The sequence below is a fragment of the Piliocolobus tephrosceles genome, chromosome 3 (genome assembly GCF_002776525.5).
Source record: "Piliocolobus tephrosceles isolate RC106 chromosome 3, ASM277652v3, whole genome shotgun sequence".
NCBI classification, from domain to species: domain Eukaryota; kingdom Metazoa; phylum Chordata; class Mammalia; order Primates; family Cercopithecidae; genus Piliocolobus; species Piliocolobus tephrosceles.
The window spans coordinates 102,255,732-102,274,885 of record NC_045436.1 but is presented as its reverse complement, the minus strand read 5'-3'; positions in this window follow the sequence as shown (position 1 = coordinate 102,274,885).

The following is a 19,154-nucleotide window of genomic DNA, read 5'->3' as shown; positions in this document are numbered from 1 at the left end:
GCGGGGCTCCCCGCGTCACGCCGGAGCCTCAATAAAGGGCTTTGTGGGGCCCGCCCCACCCGTCAGGGAGAGGACGCCGGGCCTGGAGACGCGCCCCCGCGGGGTCAGCTCTCTGGCTACAGGGCCGAGGCAGGCCTCGCTCTCGGAACCCAGCTAACCAGCCAAAGAGAGGCCTGTAAGCCAGACCTCTCCTGGGAAGGACGCTTTCCAATGTAGGGGGCTGCATCCAAGCGATGTGGACTTTGTTTGGGGGCGCCATTTCAAGAAATGTACCCAGTCCTGGCTGCTGACATCTGGGGAACCGAAGCCCTGTTGCCAGCGTTCTCACGCTGCAGTGGGCGAAGGCAGTGAGCTCAAAGCCCACGTGTGATATTTTAGGTGTTCGTGTTCACAGCAAGACAGCATCAGTTTCTAAAGTCATTATTACACTGTGGTGACTCCGTATTTCTTCATTTGAATACATCAGATGGCCACCCTTTATGGTCAAATGAAACGAGCTTACATTTCCATTTTGGATGAAGGTTTTGAGGTCAGAACAGGTTTGGAATTCTAGCTCTACCACTTAAGATTTAACTTTAAGATTTCACATATGTCACTGCTCTAAGCATCAATTTCTTCATCTATAAAACAAGGATAATGCTCTATATCTTAGAGGGTTGCTGAGAGGATGAAATATCCTGTCCTGAGATTCTCCACCACGTGATAAGTGCCTAATTGACTGTGAGCCTAATAACAACTTTATGAAACAGGCAAGAGGGATACTACTCATTATTCCAATTGTGGAGCCGACGAATGAGTGACGGTTAAAGGACTTCCCAGAATCACATGGCAAGTTCCAAAGCCAACTTTTAAAGATAAATACAGATGGGCCGGGCACGGTGGATGGGCTGGGCGCATGGCTCATGCCTGTAATCCCAGCACGTTGGGAGGCCGCGAGGGGCGGATCACGAGGTCAAAGAGTTCGAGACCAGCCCCGCCAACATGGTGAAACCCTATCTCTACTGAAAATATAAAAATTAGCCAGGTGTGGTGGCACGCGCCTGTAGTCCCAGCTATGCAGGAGGCTCAGACAGGAGAATCGCTTGAACCTGGGAGGCAGAGGTTGCAGTGAGCCATGATCCCACCATTGGCACCACTGCACTCCAGCCTGGGCAACAGAGTGAGACTCCATCTCAAAAAATAAATAAATAAAAATAAACACAGTAACCTTTGCACCTGACAAGCAACTTCTGATCCTTCTAATTAGAGTAGGCTCGCGGGGCTGACCCATCTTTCAAAGGTGCTTTTGTGCCTCCCAGAAACTGGAAGGTGAGGACTCACTCGCTCCCTCTTCAGCATTTCTGCTCTACCACCAATGAAAAGTAAGTACCGAGGAGTGAGGGTGGATGTTTTCTTTCCACAAAGAATGTTGAAACCCTCAATGGACTGTGAGACCAGTGTACTACAGATTTGGCCTGAATTTTTATTTTTTTGAGACGGAGTCTCGCTCTGTCGCCCAGGCTGGAGTGCAGTGGCATGATCTCGGCTCACTGCAAGCTCCCTTTCCCGGGTTCACACCATTCTCCTGCCTCAGCCTCCCAAGTAGTTGGGACTACAGGTGTCCGCCACCAAGCCCAGCTAATTTTTGTATTTTTAGTAGAGATGGGGTTTCACCATGTTAGTCAGGATAGTCTCGATCTCCTGACCTTGTGATCCGCCCGCCTCAGTCTCCCAAAGTGCTGGGATTATAGCCATGAGCCACCGCGCCCGGCCTTTGGCCTGAATTTTTACAAATGAATTAGCATAGAATGGCAAATAAAATTAGAGTACATCACACAAATAAGTGTAAGAAAGTATTGTTTTGTGGAACTTTCATTTCTGTTATATATATATATATATATGTAAAAAACACGCATACATGTGTGTGTGCTCAGGCTCAATGTACAGCCCTTACAATGCGTCTAAAAAATTTGAAAGGCAATTTCTTAGGTGATTTTATTTTAGAGATGAAAAAACATAGACAGAGAAGTTATTTGAGGTTATATCAAGATAGGGAACAGGCCACCTTAGAATTGAAGTTCCTCATGGTTCCATGGCATGATCTCTTTTTATAGATGTAGAAATAGGTCCAGAGCCACACTGGAAGAGGTCATGCCTGTGATTTATTTATACAGGAACTCCATTTCCAGCATATGTATAAAATTCCTGACAATTGTATTTAGTTATTTCCTGTGTGACTCGCTGTGAACAAATATGGTGGACATTACAGTGTATGACTTCTGAGATAAGGTAATAAAAGGTATTGTAGCTTCCTTCTTGCAGTCTCTCCTGGGTCACTCACCCTAGGAGAGACTGGCTGCCATTTGAAAGGACACTCAAGCTGCCTTATGGAGAAATTCATACGGAATTGTAGCTTTTGCCACCAACCATGTGACTGAACCAACTTGGAAGCAGATTCTTCAAGGCCCAGTCGAGCCTTCAGATAACTTTAGCCCAACTGAGGTCTTGACTGAAACTTCATGAGAAATGGTGAGCCAGAACCACCCAGCTAAGTCACCCCAGCATTCCTGGCTTTCAGAAAATATAGGATAATAAAGGTTCATCATAGTTGGGCACAGTGGCTCATGCCTGTAATCTCAACACTATGGGAGGCTGAGACAGCAGGATCACTTGAGCCTGGGAGTTCAAGACCAGCCTGGGCACCATAGTGAGACCCCATCTTTACAAAAAGTAGAAAAAAACTTAGCTGGATGTGGTAGCACACACCTGTAGCCCCAACTACTCCAGAGGCTGAGGCAGGAGGATCCCTTGAGCCCACGAGGTCGAGGCTGCAGTGAGCCATGATCACCACTGCACTCCAGCCTGAGTGGCAGAATAAGACCCTGTCTCAATTTAAAAAAAAAAAAACCATCATTATTTCCTAATTTTAAGCTACCAACTTTTGAGATAATGGTTACACAACAATAGATAGCATTAGATAGCAATAGATACCACTAAATATCTTATTATAGAAGGAATGTTTTATATAGAGGAAAATGGTCATACTTTTATAATTAAGATTAATGCTAAAATTAAAATGAACAGTAAAACACTTTACACTTTACAGACATTTGCCATCTGTGACCACTTAAGATCCTTAATATTGTCAACACAAAAAAATACATGGTATCTGCCACTTCCCCTTGTGTATTTTAAAATAATACAATTTTCTAGAAGGTGCATATCCAAAAGAGATCTGGTTTCCTCACAATGACTATTTCAATATATCCTTTTGAAATATCAAATTATTTCTACAATTTCTTCCTCTCTCTCTCCCTCTTTCCCTCTATTTCTATCTTTGCCTCTGTTGATGTCTCTATACGTATCTCTATTGCTATCTCTATTCATCTTTTCCCCCTGCTTTGCTGGTGTCCTACACACATCTTCCTGTTAGGTAAGGCTTCACCCATCTCTTCTATACCAGAAAATTAGCAAGTATCGTTTTAATTGGTTAAGAGAGCATTGCTGCCACCTACTGTTAAAACTAAAGCACAAGAAGGAATGCAAAAGATAATCATCAACACCTAACACGGAAACAATAATAGTGTGTAACATTTACTATGTTTTGAGTACTGTTCACTGTACTTCATATACATTGCCTCACTTAATTATCACACAATAAATGCTACTATTAATATAGTGGTGGGATTTTAGGGATATTAGAGAAGAAAAAATGGAGGCACCTCAATCACGAATAACTTTTCTAAGGTCACAGGATTTGAACCCAAGACTGCCTTATTCAGTCTTTTTTTTGTGCTGTCCTCATCACACCGCACTACATATTCTCCCAGGACTATAACTAGGGCAAGGTTTTAGATTATACATTTGAAAACATTTTCGCAACTACCTTTTTCAAATATTATGATAATTTCTCATGGCATACATGTATATATGTGTGTGTATCGTCATTCTAGTTTCTAAAAGTGACATTTCTTTTAACTTAATGTGTAAATCACAAATGCAGCTTACAGTTTTCTAATGGCTATTATAAAACCTCTCTAGTAATGACACCAATTCTAATGACACCAATTCAAAACAACACATCTTCCAAAACTTTAAAATCACCAAATAACAGTCCTAAATATTCTCTGCCCTTCTGTACTAGTTTCTGTTTGTCTCACCTGTCTGTCCACTCCTGTGCTTATTTCTCTCATTATTCTCTCCCTTAAATGTATTTCTGCCCATAGTCCATTTGTTCTGCCTCAGTACTCTCAGCGGCTCTGCTCTCACTAATGTAATTATCATTTCTCGTTGGATGGGTCCCAGATCTGATTCTCTAGCCAGCCTTGGCTTCTCTCCTAGATGCATATCAGTTTGTGGCAACCTCCTACTGGACTATCTTGTTCAGACGAAAATTTCAGCATAACCAAAATGTAATTCACCTCCTACCCATTAACCATCTCCTCTGTCTATCTTTTATGTTTCTGGGAATGGCCCATGAGTCTCCTATGAGCCAGGCATAGAGGACTGGAGTCATTTTTAAAGTATATTGCTGGCCATCTACTCCATGCTAGCCATCATTCTTCACCACTTTACACTGCATCTGATCCTCACAGATTAAGGGGGAAGAAACTAGTACTTTCCCTGGTACAGTTAAGGGGGAAAAAAGGTTTAAAGGGCTATAAAATGGCCAGGCACGGCAGTTCATTCCTGTAATCCCAGCACTTTGGGGGGCCGAGGTGGGTGGATCACTTGAGTTCAAGAGTTCAAGACCAGCCTGAACAGCATGGCGAAACCCTGTCTCTACAAAATACACAAAAATTAGCTGGGTGTGTTGGCACGTACCTGTAGTTCCAGCTACTCAGAAGGTTGAGGTGGAAGGATTGCTTCAGTGTGGGAGGTGGAGGTTGCAGTGAGCTGAGATCGCGCCACTGCACTGCAGCCTGGGTGAATGAGTGAGACTCTGTCTCAAAAAAAAAAAAAAAAGAAAGAAAAGAAAAGAAAAAATACATACATAAAGGGCTATAAAAGTGACTTGTTTATGATTATACAACCAGTAAGTTGCAGAGCCAAATGAGAGCCCAGGTCAGCTTTACTCCTGAGCTACCTCCTTTAAGTTCTCTGGATTCTCTGACCCGACCACAGTTCCTGTATCCATAAAACTCCCATTGTATCCTTATAAAAACATTCATCCACTCACCCATTTTTGTTGCTCTAGAGTGGGTTTCTTTTTTTTTTTTTTTTTTTGAGACAGAGTCTTGCTCTGTTGCCCAGGCTGGAGTGCAGTGGCGCGATCTCGGCTCACTGCAAGCTCTGCCTCCTGGGTTCACGCCATTCTCCTGCCTCAGCCTCCTTGAGTAGCTGGGACTACAGGCGCCCGCCACCGCGCCCGGCTAATTTTTTGTATTTTTAGTAGAGACGGGGTTTCACCGTGGTCTCGATCTCCTGACCTTGTGATCCGCCCGCCTCGGCCTCCCAAAGTGCTGGGATTACAGGCGTGAGCCACCGCGCCCGGCTAGAGTGGGTTTCTATATTTTAGACACATTATTGTGTGACCAAAGCAGACAATAACAGCTGCAGCTAGTGGTAGACTTCTCTACTGTTCTTAGAGGTAGAAGTCACAATCTCCCTGTTCCTTGAGAGACAAAGCAGGTCAGCATCCATTATCCTGTTCCAAGATATAGCATGGGATTTACAGCCTAGGATCTTCTGCAGAGTTGGAGTAGTGGGAATCCCTGGCTGGTTCTCAGACTGGCACCACCAAACCTGCATCTGCCACGGAGCAGCTTACACCAGGAGAACTCAGCCCCTGACAATCACACTTGAATTCCTCCCTTGGGCAAACACAAAGCATTAGTTCTAACAACAGGAAAAAAAAAAAAAAAAAAGTATTTTCTTAGGCATCTTAATACATGAAACCTTTAGGGTGTTACAATGTAACCCTATAAAGTACTAATTAAAGCAAAGGATGCACCTGCTTCAGTTCAATTGAAGTTTCAATTTCATGCTGACTTATAATGTTGCTTTAAAAGTATATCATTGAGGCCAGGCAAAGTGGCTCACACTTGTAATCCCAGCACATTAGGAAGCCAAGGTGGGCAGATCACTTGAGGCCAGGAGTTCAAGACCAGCCTGGCCAACATGGTGAAACCCTGTCTCTACTAAAAATGCAAAAATTAGCCAGGTGTGGTGGCACGTGCCTGTAGTCCCAGCTACTTGGGAGGCTGAGACACAAGAATCGCTTGAGCCGGGGAGGCAGAGGTTGCAGTGAGCCGAGATCAGGCCACTGTCCTCCACTCTGGGTGACAGAGTAAAACTCTGTCTTTAAATAAATAAATAAAAATATGTCATTGGGTAGAGTGCTGGGGCTCACACCTGTAATCACAGCACTTCAGGAGGCCAACGTGAGCAGATGGCTTGAGCCCAGGAGTTTGAGACCAGGCTGGGTAACATGGTAAAACCCTTCTCTGTTTTTTTTAAATAAATAATTAAAAGAATAAAAAGAGCATATCATTAGTTTGAAACTAGGAGAAATTAGAAAACTGAGATAAGATCTCTAATTATAAATATTATTTTTAAGTGAGTCACATTTTATTGGCTTTTAAATATATTATAAATGGAACACCTATAGTCCACACTACTCAGGAGACTGAGGCAAGAGGATTGCTTGAGCCCAGGAGTTCCAGGAGGTGATGCTGTACGATCACACCTGTGAACAGCCACTGCACTTCAGCCTGGGCAACATGGCAAGGCCCCATCTCTAAAAGTAAGAATCAAATTTTAAAATCCCATTCAACTGAACTCTTCCTGAGGAAATGGAGGCCAGAACAAGAGGCCGAGTGCTCTGATAGAAAGTCTAATCATGAAATTCAAGAAATCTGAACCTGCCAGGGACAGTGACTCATACCTATAATCCCAGCACTTTGGGAGACCGAGGTGGGAGGATCACTCAAGCCTAGGAGGTCAAGGCTGCAGTGAGCCATGATTGTGCCACTATACTCCAGCCTGGTCAACAGAGTGAGACCCAGTCTCAAAAATACAGAAGTTCTCTCGCTGAAGCACTGACCGCCTAATGATAAATCTGTCTGGGGATTTTACTCCTTAATTCTTTTTTGTCTGCTTGCTCCTCTAAAATTCTTAATTGTTTCTCAGCTTCTTAGTTTCACAGTGCCAACAATAAATCAAAGGACACCCCTGCAGTTCATTAGTAGACATTGCAATCTTTGTGCTTTTAATTATATATTGCATATTTGAGAAAGGAAAAAAATAGAGATAAAATAATGTCAGAAATCCCCACAGAAGCAAGAGTTGTAGAAAAAAAAGACAAAATAAATAAAATAATAACATTTAAAAATTAAAATAGTGCCAGAACAAGCTTACGTCTATCCCAACGTTAAGCAAAGTCTCTAACATGTATTTAAGTCGTCTTATAGAGTCTATTCAGTTTCTAAATCTGGTATTCCATTCTAAATTTCAGGAAGTGCCAGGCACAGTGGCTCACTCCTGTGATCCCAGCACTTTTAAGAGGCAGTGGCAGACAGATTGCTGAAGTCCAGGAGTTTGAGACCCACCTGGGAAATATAATGAGACCTTGTTTCTACAGAAAATTTAAATACACACACACACACACACACATATATATGTCAAATGTGGTGATGCATGCTTGTACTCCCAGCTACTTAGGAGGCTGAGGTGGGAGGATCACTTGAGCCTGAGAGGCAGAAGTTGCTATGAGCCGAGGTGGTGCCTCTGCAGTCCAGCATAGGCGATAGAGCGAGCCCCTGTCTCAAAATAAATAAATAAAATTTTATGAAATTGGAAATGTTCGAATAATACTTCAAATGCCAGAAAATGCTTTACATTTTGCAAAGAGTGAGTCTTTAAAAGAAGACTTGAAATCCCACAAGCAGAGTGTGACAATTCATGACTTTCTAGTAAGTTTCATAAAAACTAGTATTGGCCTTACAACTCTAGCCAAAATGTAGGTGTGGTAAGCAGAATTATTTTTTTTTTTTTTCTTTGAAACTAAGTCTCATTCTGTCACCCAGGCTGGAGTGCAGTGGCGCAATCTCGGCTCACTGCAACCTCCACCTCCTGGGTTCAAGCGATTCTCCTGCCTCAGCCTCCTGAGTAGCTGGGACTACAGGCACGTGCTACCATGCACAGCTAATTTTTGTATTTTTAGTAGAGACAGAGTTTCACCATATTGGCCAGGCTGGTCTTGAACTCCTGACGTCAAATGATCCACCCACCTCGACCTCCCAAAGTGCTGGGGTTACAGGCGTGAGCCAGTGCACCTGGCAGTAGGCAGAATTTTAAGATGGTTCCTGTTACTGGGGGATTTGTATCCCCAGTCCCAAAAATTAATGTGTTGAAATTCTAACCCCAAGTATCTCAGACTGTGACTTTATTTGAAGATAGGCCCTTTCAAAGAGGTGATTAAGGTAAAATAAGGTCACAGGTGTGGGTCCTAATCCAATATGACTGGTGTCCTTATAAAACAAGATCAGGACACAGAAATGCAAGAGGAAAGACCATGTGCACTACAAAAAGGCCAGACTGCTCTTTCTCTGGCCAGATCGGTTAGCACACACACTCTTGCCCTGACCTTGGCTCCCTCCATGGTTTTGGAATCTAAAGCTGGTGAGCCAAAGAAGCAGGGAGAGTAGAGAAGCTGTCCTGCCCGTGATGCCTGAAATCACACTGGACTTCAACACCAGGATAAAGGCACGCTGTAGCTAACAGCACAGTGAAGGAGTCAGATGCATGAGCCCTACTACCAGACTGCCTGGGTTTGGATCCCTGCACCACCTCTGACAAACTATGTATCTGATGCTAGATATCCTAGCTTCAGACAGGTAAATCTTGGACATTACGATTTTCCTCAACACAGCAGTCAGAGTGAGCTGTTCAAATTATAAGCCAGATCATGACGCTCTGCCCAAATCCTGCAGCAGTGATTCCTTTTTTTTTTTTTTTTTTTTTTTGAGACAAAGTCTGGCTCTGTTGCCCAGGCTGGAGTGCAGCAGCACAATCTCGGCTCACCGCAAACACCGCAAACTTCAAGCAATTCTCCCACTTCAGCCTCTCGAGTAGCTGGGGTTACAGGCACACACCACCATACCCAGCTAATTTTTGTATTTTTAGCAGAGATGGGGTTTCACCATGTTGACCAGGCCGGTCTGGAACTCCTGACTTCATGTGATCCAACCGCCTCGGCCTCTCAAAGTGCTGGGATTACAGACGTGAGCCACTCCGCCCCGCCAATGGTTCCCTTTTCATTGGGAGAAAACAATCAAAGTTCTCACAATGACCCACAGATTCTACCTGATCTCTTCTCTCTCTCTCTCTCTCTCTCTCTCCCTCTCACTCTCTCTCTCTCTCTCTCTCTCTCACACACACACACACACACACACACACACACACAGCTTTTCTAACCTCCACTCATACCATTCTTCATTTGCTTACTCTGCTCTTGCCTCCATGACCTCCATGCACTTTCTTAAGCCTGCCCAGCATATTACCACCTGCTATGGGTTGAACTGTGTCCCCCAAAAAGATATGTTGAAGTCCTAACTCCCCATACATGTGAATGTGACCTTGTTTAAAAATAGGGTCTTTGCAAATGACTTCCTCTAATCAGGCCAACTTTGCAGATGACCTCATCTAACCAGGTTTAGGGTAGGCCCTAAATCTAATTGCTAATGTACTTATGACACATATGGATACATAGAAAGAACCACATGTGACCACAGAGGCAGAGATTGGAGCAATGTGTCCACAAGCCAAGGAATGCTAGGGGTTGCTGACAAGGATCAGAAGATAAAAAAAACAAGGAACTACTCCAGGTGTGGTGGCTCATGCCTGTAATCCTAGCACTTTGAGAGGCCAAAGCGGGAGGATCGTTTGAGCTCAGAAGTTCAAGACCAGCTTGGGCAACATAGTGAAACCCCATCTCTACAAAAAAATTTAAAATTAGCCAGGCATGGTAGTATGCACCTGTAGTTCCAGCTACTCAGGAGGTTGAGGCAGGAGGATCTCTTGAGCCCAGGAGATCAAGGCTGCAGTGAGCTATGATTGTGCCACTGCAGCTCCAGCCTGGGCAACAGAGTGAGACCCTGTCTCAAAAAAAAAAAAAAGGAATGAACAGACTATCTTTATCAGAGCCTCCAAAAAAGCACCAATACTGCTGACACCTTAATATTTCAGACTTCTAGCCTCCAGGACTGAGAAAGAACAAATTTCCATTGTTAATCTCCCAGCGTGGTACCTTGGGAAACTAACATGCCACCTCCTGCATTTACCTTAGCTGTTCCTACACCCTGGAACATCCATCTTCCAAACATCCAGACAACTTGCCCACCTCCATCAAGGTTTTGCCAACTACACTTTTCAAAACTGCTACTCCTGACACCTGTGCTGATAACCCCCTTACCCTACTCTAATCTATTTCGGCACTTATCACCTTCTAACATCCTATTGTTTCTTTATTATGTTTATTGTTTTGATCATCGTCTATTGTTAGAATTTGAGCTCCATAAATCATATGGAATCTTTATTTCTTTCACTGAGGGTCCTGTATGCTCAATAGTGTAATAAAAAAAATAAAGAACAGTGAATATCATGGAGTGAATATCCTGAAGGACAAGACAGTGGTTACCTTTGAAGGGAGAGAGGAGGTTGTGATTTGGAAGGTACGTGGTAGCTTCTGACTTGCAGGCAGTGTTCTATTTCTCAACCTGGTTAGCAGCTAAAGGGATAATTGCTTTCTCACAATTTGTTAAAGTGTACATTTATGTTTATGCATTTTTCTTTGTGTGCTATTTTCACAAGAAAATGAAGCCTCAAGAATTATTTTCACATTTCTTCGATGAGGAAAGGGAGATTTGTTGCTTTAAAATACTGTTTATAAAAATGTTGTAAGCTGGCTGGGCCTGGTGGGTTGGCTCATGCCTGTAATCCCAGCACTTTGGGAGGCCGAGGTGGGTGGATCACGAGGTCAAGAGATCAAGACCATCCTGGACAACATGGTGAAACTCCGTCTCTACTGAAAATATAAAAATTAACTGGGCGTGGTGGCGCATGCCTGTAGTCCCAGCTACTCAGGAGGCTGAGGCAGGGGAATTGCTTGAACCCGGCAGGCAGAGGTTGCAGTGAGCCGAGATTGCGCCACTGCACTCCAGACTGGTGACAGAGCGAGACTCTGTCTCAAAAAAAAAAAAAAAAAAACCAGTTGTAAGCTGGGAGCAGTGGTGCACACCTGTAGTCCCATCTACTCAAAAGGCTGAGGCAGGAGGATTGATTGAGCCCGGGAGTTCAAGGTCAGCCTGGGCCACATAAAAAGTCCCCATCTCTAAATAGTAATAATAATCTTAAGTTCAACAATTGCAGTATTGAAAAGTATAATATGTTCATAATGCTCCAAAAGAAAAGCTACAAAGCAGCAACATGCCACACATAGCTGCTGTTAAGGACTGAATTGTGTCCCCTCAAAATTCATTCGTTGAAGCCCTAACCCCTAATGTAATTATATTTGAAGATAAAGCCTTTAAGGAGGTAATTAAGACTAAACGAGGGCCGGTTGCGGTAACTCATGCCTGTAATCCCAACATTTTGAGAGGCTGAGGTGGGCGGATGGCTTGAGCCCAGGAGTTCGAGACCAGTCTGGGCAACATAATAAGACCCCATCTCTACTAAAAGATTTTAAAATTAGGCTGGGGGTAGTGGCTCATGCCTGCAATCCCAGCACTTTGGGAGGCCGAGGCGGACGGATCATTTGAGGTCAAGAGTTTGAGACCAGCCTGGCCTCAAGCAAGCTGCCTTCCTTGGCCTCCCAAAAAGCCTGGTCAACATGGTGAAACCCTGTTCTACTAAAAATGCAAAAGAAAAGTACTGGGCATGGTGGCACATGCCTGTCATCCCTGCTACTCAGGAAGCTGAGGCAGGAGAATCACTGGAACCCAGGAAGTGGAAGTTGCAGTGAGCTGAGATCACGCCACTGCACTCCAGCCTGGGCAACAGAGACTCCATCTAAAAAAATAATAATAATAATTAATTAAATAGCCAGATGTGGCAGTTGCATGGCTGTAGTCCCAACTACTCAGGAGGCTGAGGTGGTAGGATTGCTTGAGCCCCAGAGATTAAGGCTGGAGAAAGCTATGATTGCACCATTGCACTCTAGCTTGGGTGACAGAGCAAGATCCTGTCTCAAGGAAGAAAAGAAACCTTGCATCCGGTATGAAATGTTAGACAGAGTTTTGGGGTACGGTTGGGAAGATAAGTGGTGACCTGAGGTTGGCCCCAGAAAAAGTCACAGTCCCCATTATCCTGGAAGATGGTTCTGAACACCACTTAGGCTTCTGAGGTTCTTTTTTTTTTTTTCTTTTTCTTTTTTGAGGCATAGTCTTACTCTGTTGCCCAGGCTGGAGCGCAGTGGCACAGTCTTGGCTCACTGCAACCTCTGTCTCCAAGGTTCAAGCAATTCTCCTGCCTCAGCCTCCCAAGTACCTGGGACTACAGGCACCCACCATCACACCAAGCTAACTTTTATATTTTTAGTAGAGACAGGGTTTCACCACATTGGCCAGACTGGTCTTGAACTCCTGACCTCAAGTGATCCACCTGCCTTGGCTTCCCAAAGTGCTGAGATTACCCACGTGAGCCACCGCTCCTGGCCCTGAGGTTCTGATTTCTGTTTGATGAACCTGAAGATGATTAGTCAGCAAACCAGGGCTAGCTGGGATGAGGCCATCAGCAATCCTGACCACCTCAGAGGGCGTAAGGGCCACTGACCTTGAGAACTCAGCCATTTCCCAGGATATGCTCAGATCTGCAATAAACTGGGAATAAATTCTAATGATTAGGAAGGATTTTAAAATCAATGTTTATTAGAGAGGAGGGCACTGCATGTTTCTATTTCTCTCTACAGAGGGCTTTTATAGCCTTTAATGTAGAGTAGATTGAACAATACTTCTCAGCGGAAGCTTTCTGGACTCCATAAGAATCAAGTGGGGAATGATGTTAAAATGTATATTACCAGGCTCTGACCTCAAATATTCTGATTCAAACAGTATGGGCAAGGGATCAAGAATCAGCTTTTTAGGCCAGGCATGGTGGCTCACACCTGTAATCTCAGCCTTTTGGGAGGCCAAGGCTGGCAGATTGCTTGAGGCCCGGAGTTCGAGTCCAGCCTAGGCAACATGGCAAAACCTAATCTCTACCAAAAATACAAAAATTAGCTGGGTGTGGTGGTGCATGTCTGTAATCCCAGCTTCTTGGGAGGCTAAGCATGAAAATTGCTTGAACTGGGGAGGAGGTGAAGGTTGCAGGGAGTGGAGATCGCATCATTACACTCCAACCTGGGCAACGCAGCAAGATGGTCTCAAAAAAAAAAAAAGAATTGGCTGGGCACGGTGGCTTACACTGGTAATCCCAGCAGTTTGGGAGGCCAAGGCGAGTGGATCACTTGAGGTCAGGAATTCCAGGTCAGTCTGGCCAACATGGCAAAACCCCATCTCTACTAAAAATACAAAAATTAGCCAGGCATGGTAGTGCACACCTGTAATCCCAGTTACCAGGGAGGCTGAGGCAGGAGAATTGCTTGAATCCAGTGGGCGGAGGTTGCAGTGAGCCAAGATTGCACCACTGCACTCCTGCCTTGGTGACAGAGCAAGACTCCATCTCAAAAATAAATAAATAAATAAATAAATAAACAAAGATTAAAATAAATATTAAAATGAATAAATAAATAAAAATTTTAAAAAAGAATCAGCTTTTTAAAAATAAGTGTTTCGGCCAGGCGCAGTGGCTCACACCTGTAATCCCAGCACTTTGGGAGGCCGAGGTGGGCGGATCATGAGGTCAGGAGACAGAGATCATCCTGGCTAACACAGTGAAACCCCATCTCTACTAAAAATACAAAAAAAATTAGCGGGGTATGGCGGTGGGCGCTGTAGTCCCAGCTACTCGGGAGGCTGAGGCAGGAGAATGGTGTGAACCTGGGAGGCAGAGCTTGCAGTGAGCAAAAATCGTGCCACTGCACTCCAGCCTGGGCGAGAGAGCGAGACTCTGTCTGAATAAACATTAAAAATAAAAATAAAATAAGTGTTTCAGGTGAGTCTCTGTCAGAGTTTTTAGACATTTCTAGAAGAGTGGCCCAGAGATCACTGGTGTGAGATGATCACTTAGAGTCTTGTGAAAAATACAAATTTCCTGGGCATCCTGAATTTTAATAAGGAAAAGGGCGATAGGGAGTGGGGCCCAGGATTCTGCATTTTAAAGAGTCTTTCCAGTTAAAGGTTTACTGGCAAATTTAAGAACCATCTGCCTAGGGAATAATAAAATGTTCTCTTGGAGAGGAGGGAGGGGATCAGGAAAAAATATTATAACTAGATATAATGGATACTAGGCTTAACACCAGGGTGATGAAATAATCTGTATACCAAACCCCCATGACACATGTAACAAACCTTCATATCCTGCACATGAACCCCTGAACTTAAAATAGAAGTTTAAAAAAATGTCTTGGATGGACCATGACCTGGAAGATGTTTCTGCTAAATCTCATTAAGCTACTTTGCGGGTATTTTCATGAGGAAACACAACCCAAAGACTCAAGGGAGAAATGAAAAAGGGACAGGGCACTGTTTAAGGGCAGGAGTTTGGTAATAACCAAGAATGTTATCACATCAGGCCAGGCACGGTGCCTCATGCCTGTAATCCCAGCACTTTGGGAGGCTGAGGCGGGCGGATCACTTGAGACCGGGAGTTCAAGACCAACATGGTTAAAACCCCGTCTATCCTAAAAATACTAAAAATTAGCCAGGCATGGTAGCGCACGCCTGTAATCCCAGCTGCTCAGGAGGCTGAGGCAGGAGAATTGATTGACCCGAGGAGCAGAGGTTGCAGTGAGCTGAGATCATGCTACTGCACTCCAGCCTGGGTGACTCTGCCTCAAAAAAAAAAAAAAAAAGAAAGAAAAAGAAAAGAAAGAAAAGAAATGGTGTCACATCAAATAATTTGTATACAGTTTCTCCAATGGGAGGGCCACAATGCATTTGCTTCCTACTCATCCTTGCTTTGCCTGCAGAGAGCACAATTTTTCTTACACATAGATGCTCAATAAGTATCTGTTGAATTGTTTTGAATATATTCCCCTTTGGAGAACTATACTTTCAACATATACATATACATACACACACGTATATATATGTTGGTGGTGTTTGGATGAGCATATATGTGTGTTTATGGGCAGGGGCAGAAGAAGTGATGATGACAGAAAGTGGGTTTGATAAAGGGAGGGAGATAAAATTGAGTGAACTGCTGAGTTGATTTGAGTTACGCTTAAGGAAAACGTCACTACAAGTTCTATTTTGGTTTACTTCCTCTCTTGCCCTGGGATCATAAGCAAGCAAGTTACTTTCGTTTCTCTATTTCAACAGTGCCTTTTTTTTTTTTGGAATATGCCTTGTAGAATTATTTTTAAAAGTAAGTAATATGAAATTGGAAAGCACCTTTTCCCCTTAGCCAAAAGTGTGCAGAAGAGAATTTCCACCATCTGGGCCACTTCAACAGGAGAAGTATGCTTACTCTCTCTCTCTCTCTCTCCCCCCCACCTTTACTCTTTCTCTCTCCCCCTCCCTCCCTCCTAAAGATCATGTATTTAGTAAATGTTTATTGAGAATTAATTATATGCTAGAAGTATGCTAGAAGCTGTGATAACTTCTGGGATAGCAAATAAGACATAATTACTACCCAGTATTGTTGTAGAATCTGGAGAATTCAGGGTCTGAATTTTCAGACAGCAGAGGATCAAAGAAAAGTCACCAACCAGCCCTCCTGGCACAGGTGGGCAAGTTCCAGTGTGAGAAGCCAGGCTTCCAGCTGTCCAAGTGGAACCTCTCAGCAGGATCCCTCTTAGTGATCGGGGCTTGCACTTGGTGTGGAGCAGAGAGCAAGGACATACAGAACTCACCACCACCATTACCTGTCTCTCAATATGGTGGGAAGTGATGACAAGTTGGAATATGCCAATCCCTCTGTGTCCTTCTCCCATAGAATGGCTGCTGGTTCACCTCCACCTCCCATGACCCGTATCTCATGCAGGCTCCTCTTTTTTTAACTTTAACACAAATTATTCAGGGAAAGGGGATTCTGGGAACTATAGCTCCAACTTGGCCAAGCTAACACCATTACGTATGAGGAGCTGGGTCAAGAAGTGATGAAAGAGAAGTCTCAAGATGCCAACACTTGGCTGAAGGTGTCAAAATCAAAGTAAAGATTCTAAGCAAAAGTGCTTGTTCAGGTCCCAAGCTGTTTGCAACTTCTCAAAAATTTCCTTGGGTGGTCTCCTGTGTCAGCACTAGAATTTTCCTACATACAGCAAACTGGCTGCATGAAGGTAGAAGTCAGCTGGTAAATAAATATACAGTTGATACCCCAACAGAGTGACCACAGGCACAACAGTTAAGGATGATCACTGAGTTTTTATACCTCAGTGTGACACAATAGCTATTAACAATCACTTTAAATTGTAAGTTTTTGTCAGATCTAGATTTATGAGGTATAGAATACTCCTCTGTTCAAAAATTTATTAATGCTTACTATAAGCCTTGTGAAAGTGAAACATCCTACTAAACTCTGTATGAACCAAATACACACCCTTCTGTCAGTCCTTACTTGTAACACCTCAAATCCCCTGCCCAACTGTGCCAGATTCTCTGCAAGGCTTACAGTAAATAAACCTAGCAATACACTGAGCCACATGATAAAGTCACGAGCTCTTTGTCCAGAAAGATTGAGCATAATTCCTTAAATTAAGGTGATTTGGAGCCAGGTGCCTGGGCAACAGAGGAAGACTTAAAAAAAAAGAAAAAAGAAAAAAACGGTTATTTGGGTTATTTGGTTAAAAATAGCAGAACTTCTAGGGAACTAATTTAAACTGAAAGTGGGATTTATAATAAGGATACTGGCTTATCTCATTGGACACAAGCACAGGAATGCAGCCAGCCCTCAGGCACAGACCGAAATAAAGAAGTAGAAGGAGCACTCCACTGCATTTCATTTCTGCTTCTCTCTGTGCACTTGCCCCTTCTGCCTGAAAGCTGAATTTCTCTGTTCTTCAAAACACAAAATGAAACTGGATGTGGTTCCTCAGGCCTGTAATCCCAGCACTTTGGGAGGCCGAGGCAGGCAGATCACTTGAGACCAGGAGTTCCCGTCTGTACTAAAAATAAAAAATTAGCCAGGTGTGGTGGCCTGCGCCTGTAGTTCTAGCTACTTGGGAGGCTGAGGCAGGAGAATCACTTGAACCCGGGAGGCGGAGGTTGCAGTGAGCTGAGATCGCACCATTGCACTCTATCCTGGGCGACAGCGCAAGATTGTCTCAAAAAAAATTAAAAATTAAAAAATTAGAATGTTTTTAATGGCAGAATAGAAAAAGTAACAATCTTTTGCAAAACGGAAAAAGAAGGAAGACTTAGGGAAAGTGCTTAGATAGAAATGTGAAAATATCGGCCGGGCGCGGTGGCTCAAGCCTGTAATCCCAGCACTTTGGGAGGCCGAGACGGGCGGATCACGAGGTCAGGAGATCGAGACCATCCTGGCTAACACGGTGAAACCCCGTCTCTACTAAAAACTACAAAAAACTAACGGTGCGAGGTGGCGGCTCCCGTAGTCCTAGCTACTCTGGAGGCTGAGGCAGGAGAATGGCGTAAACCCCGGAGGCGGAGCTTGCAGTGAGCTGAGATCCGGCCACTGCACTCCAGCCTGGGCGACAGAGCGAGACTCCGTCTCACAAAAAAGAAAAAAGAAAAAAGAAAAAGGGAAATCAGTCCACGGCAAGACGCGAATGGTTTAGAGGACATAAAAGCTAGGGGCAGGAAGACAAGTTAGAAAGTTTTGCATGAAGCCGGGCACTGTGGCTCATGTCTGTAATCCCAGCACTTTCGGAGGCCAAGGTGGGCGGATCACGAGGTCAAGAGATCAAGACCATCCTGGTCAACATGGTGAAACCCCTTCTGTACTAAAACAACAACAACAACAACAAAAACAGCTGAGCTTGGTGGCACGAACTTGTAGTCCCAGATACTCAGGGGGATGAGGCAGGAGGATTGCTTGAGGAGGCGGAAGTTGCAGTGGGCCAAGATCACACCACTGCACTCCAGCCTGGCAACAGAGTGAGACTGCATCTCAAAAACAAAAAAGAAAAGAAAAAAAGGAAGTTTTGCATGAATGAACCAAGTCAGAATTGAGGGCTGAAACCAAGAAATGGCCTTTGAGATGCAGAGAAACAGAACAGCTACAGGGTAATGGAGGCAGAAGACTTGGTGACAGGTTGGATGTAAGCACTGTCAGGGATGGAGGAGACTTAGACTGGCTCTTTTTGGAATAGTGGTGAGATCCCAGACTTTTCATAGGAATTTCCCCTGCTTATTAGTTTTGTGGAATAAAATCAGATTGGCATGATTCCTCTCATCCTACAGCCCCACTCTTGGGAATATCCAACACACAGATCAGACAGATCTCCTACCTCAAATTGGATTACTAGGCTTAATTAACATAAAAGGCCTGCATCTTAATTTCATGACTGGTATATCGGACTGGAAATCCCCTGGAACTCTACCAAGTCCTTGGCCTTCTGAGCTCAGATGAAGATTTGGAAAGTTTGCTGAGGGTTTTTTCTTATTTCTTTGATGAGTTTTGCTGCTGCAGCATGCCTTCCTGGTGTTCCAGGTGAGAATATCGAGTGCTCACAGCATGCCAGATATTTACTTACATTTTCTCTCTCTCTCTCTCTCTCTCTCTCTCTCTCTCTCTTTTCTTTTCTAGAGACATAGTTTTGCTCTGTGCCCAGGCTGGAGTGCAGTGGCACCATCATGGCTCACTGCAGCCTTGACCTCCTGGGCTCAAGCGATTCTCCCACCTTAGTTTTCCAAGCAGCTGGGACTACAGGCATGCACTATTATGCCTGGCTATTTAGAAAAATAAAAATTTGTTTTTTTGAGACAGAGTTTTGCTTTTTGTTGCCCAGGATGGAGTGCAATGGTGCGATCTTGGCTCACTGCGACCTCTGCCTCCTAGGTTCAAGTGATTATCCTGCCTCAGCCTGCTAGGTAGCTGGGATTACAGGCAAGTGTCACCACGCCTGGATTATTTATTTATTTATTTATTTATTTATTTATTTATTTATTTATTTA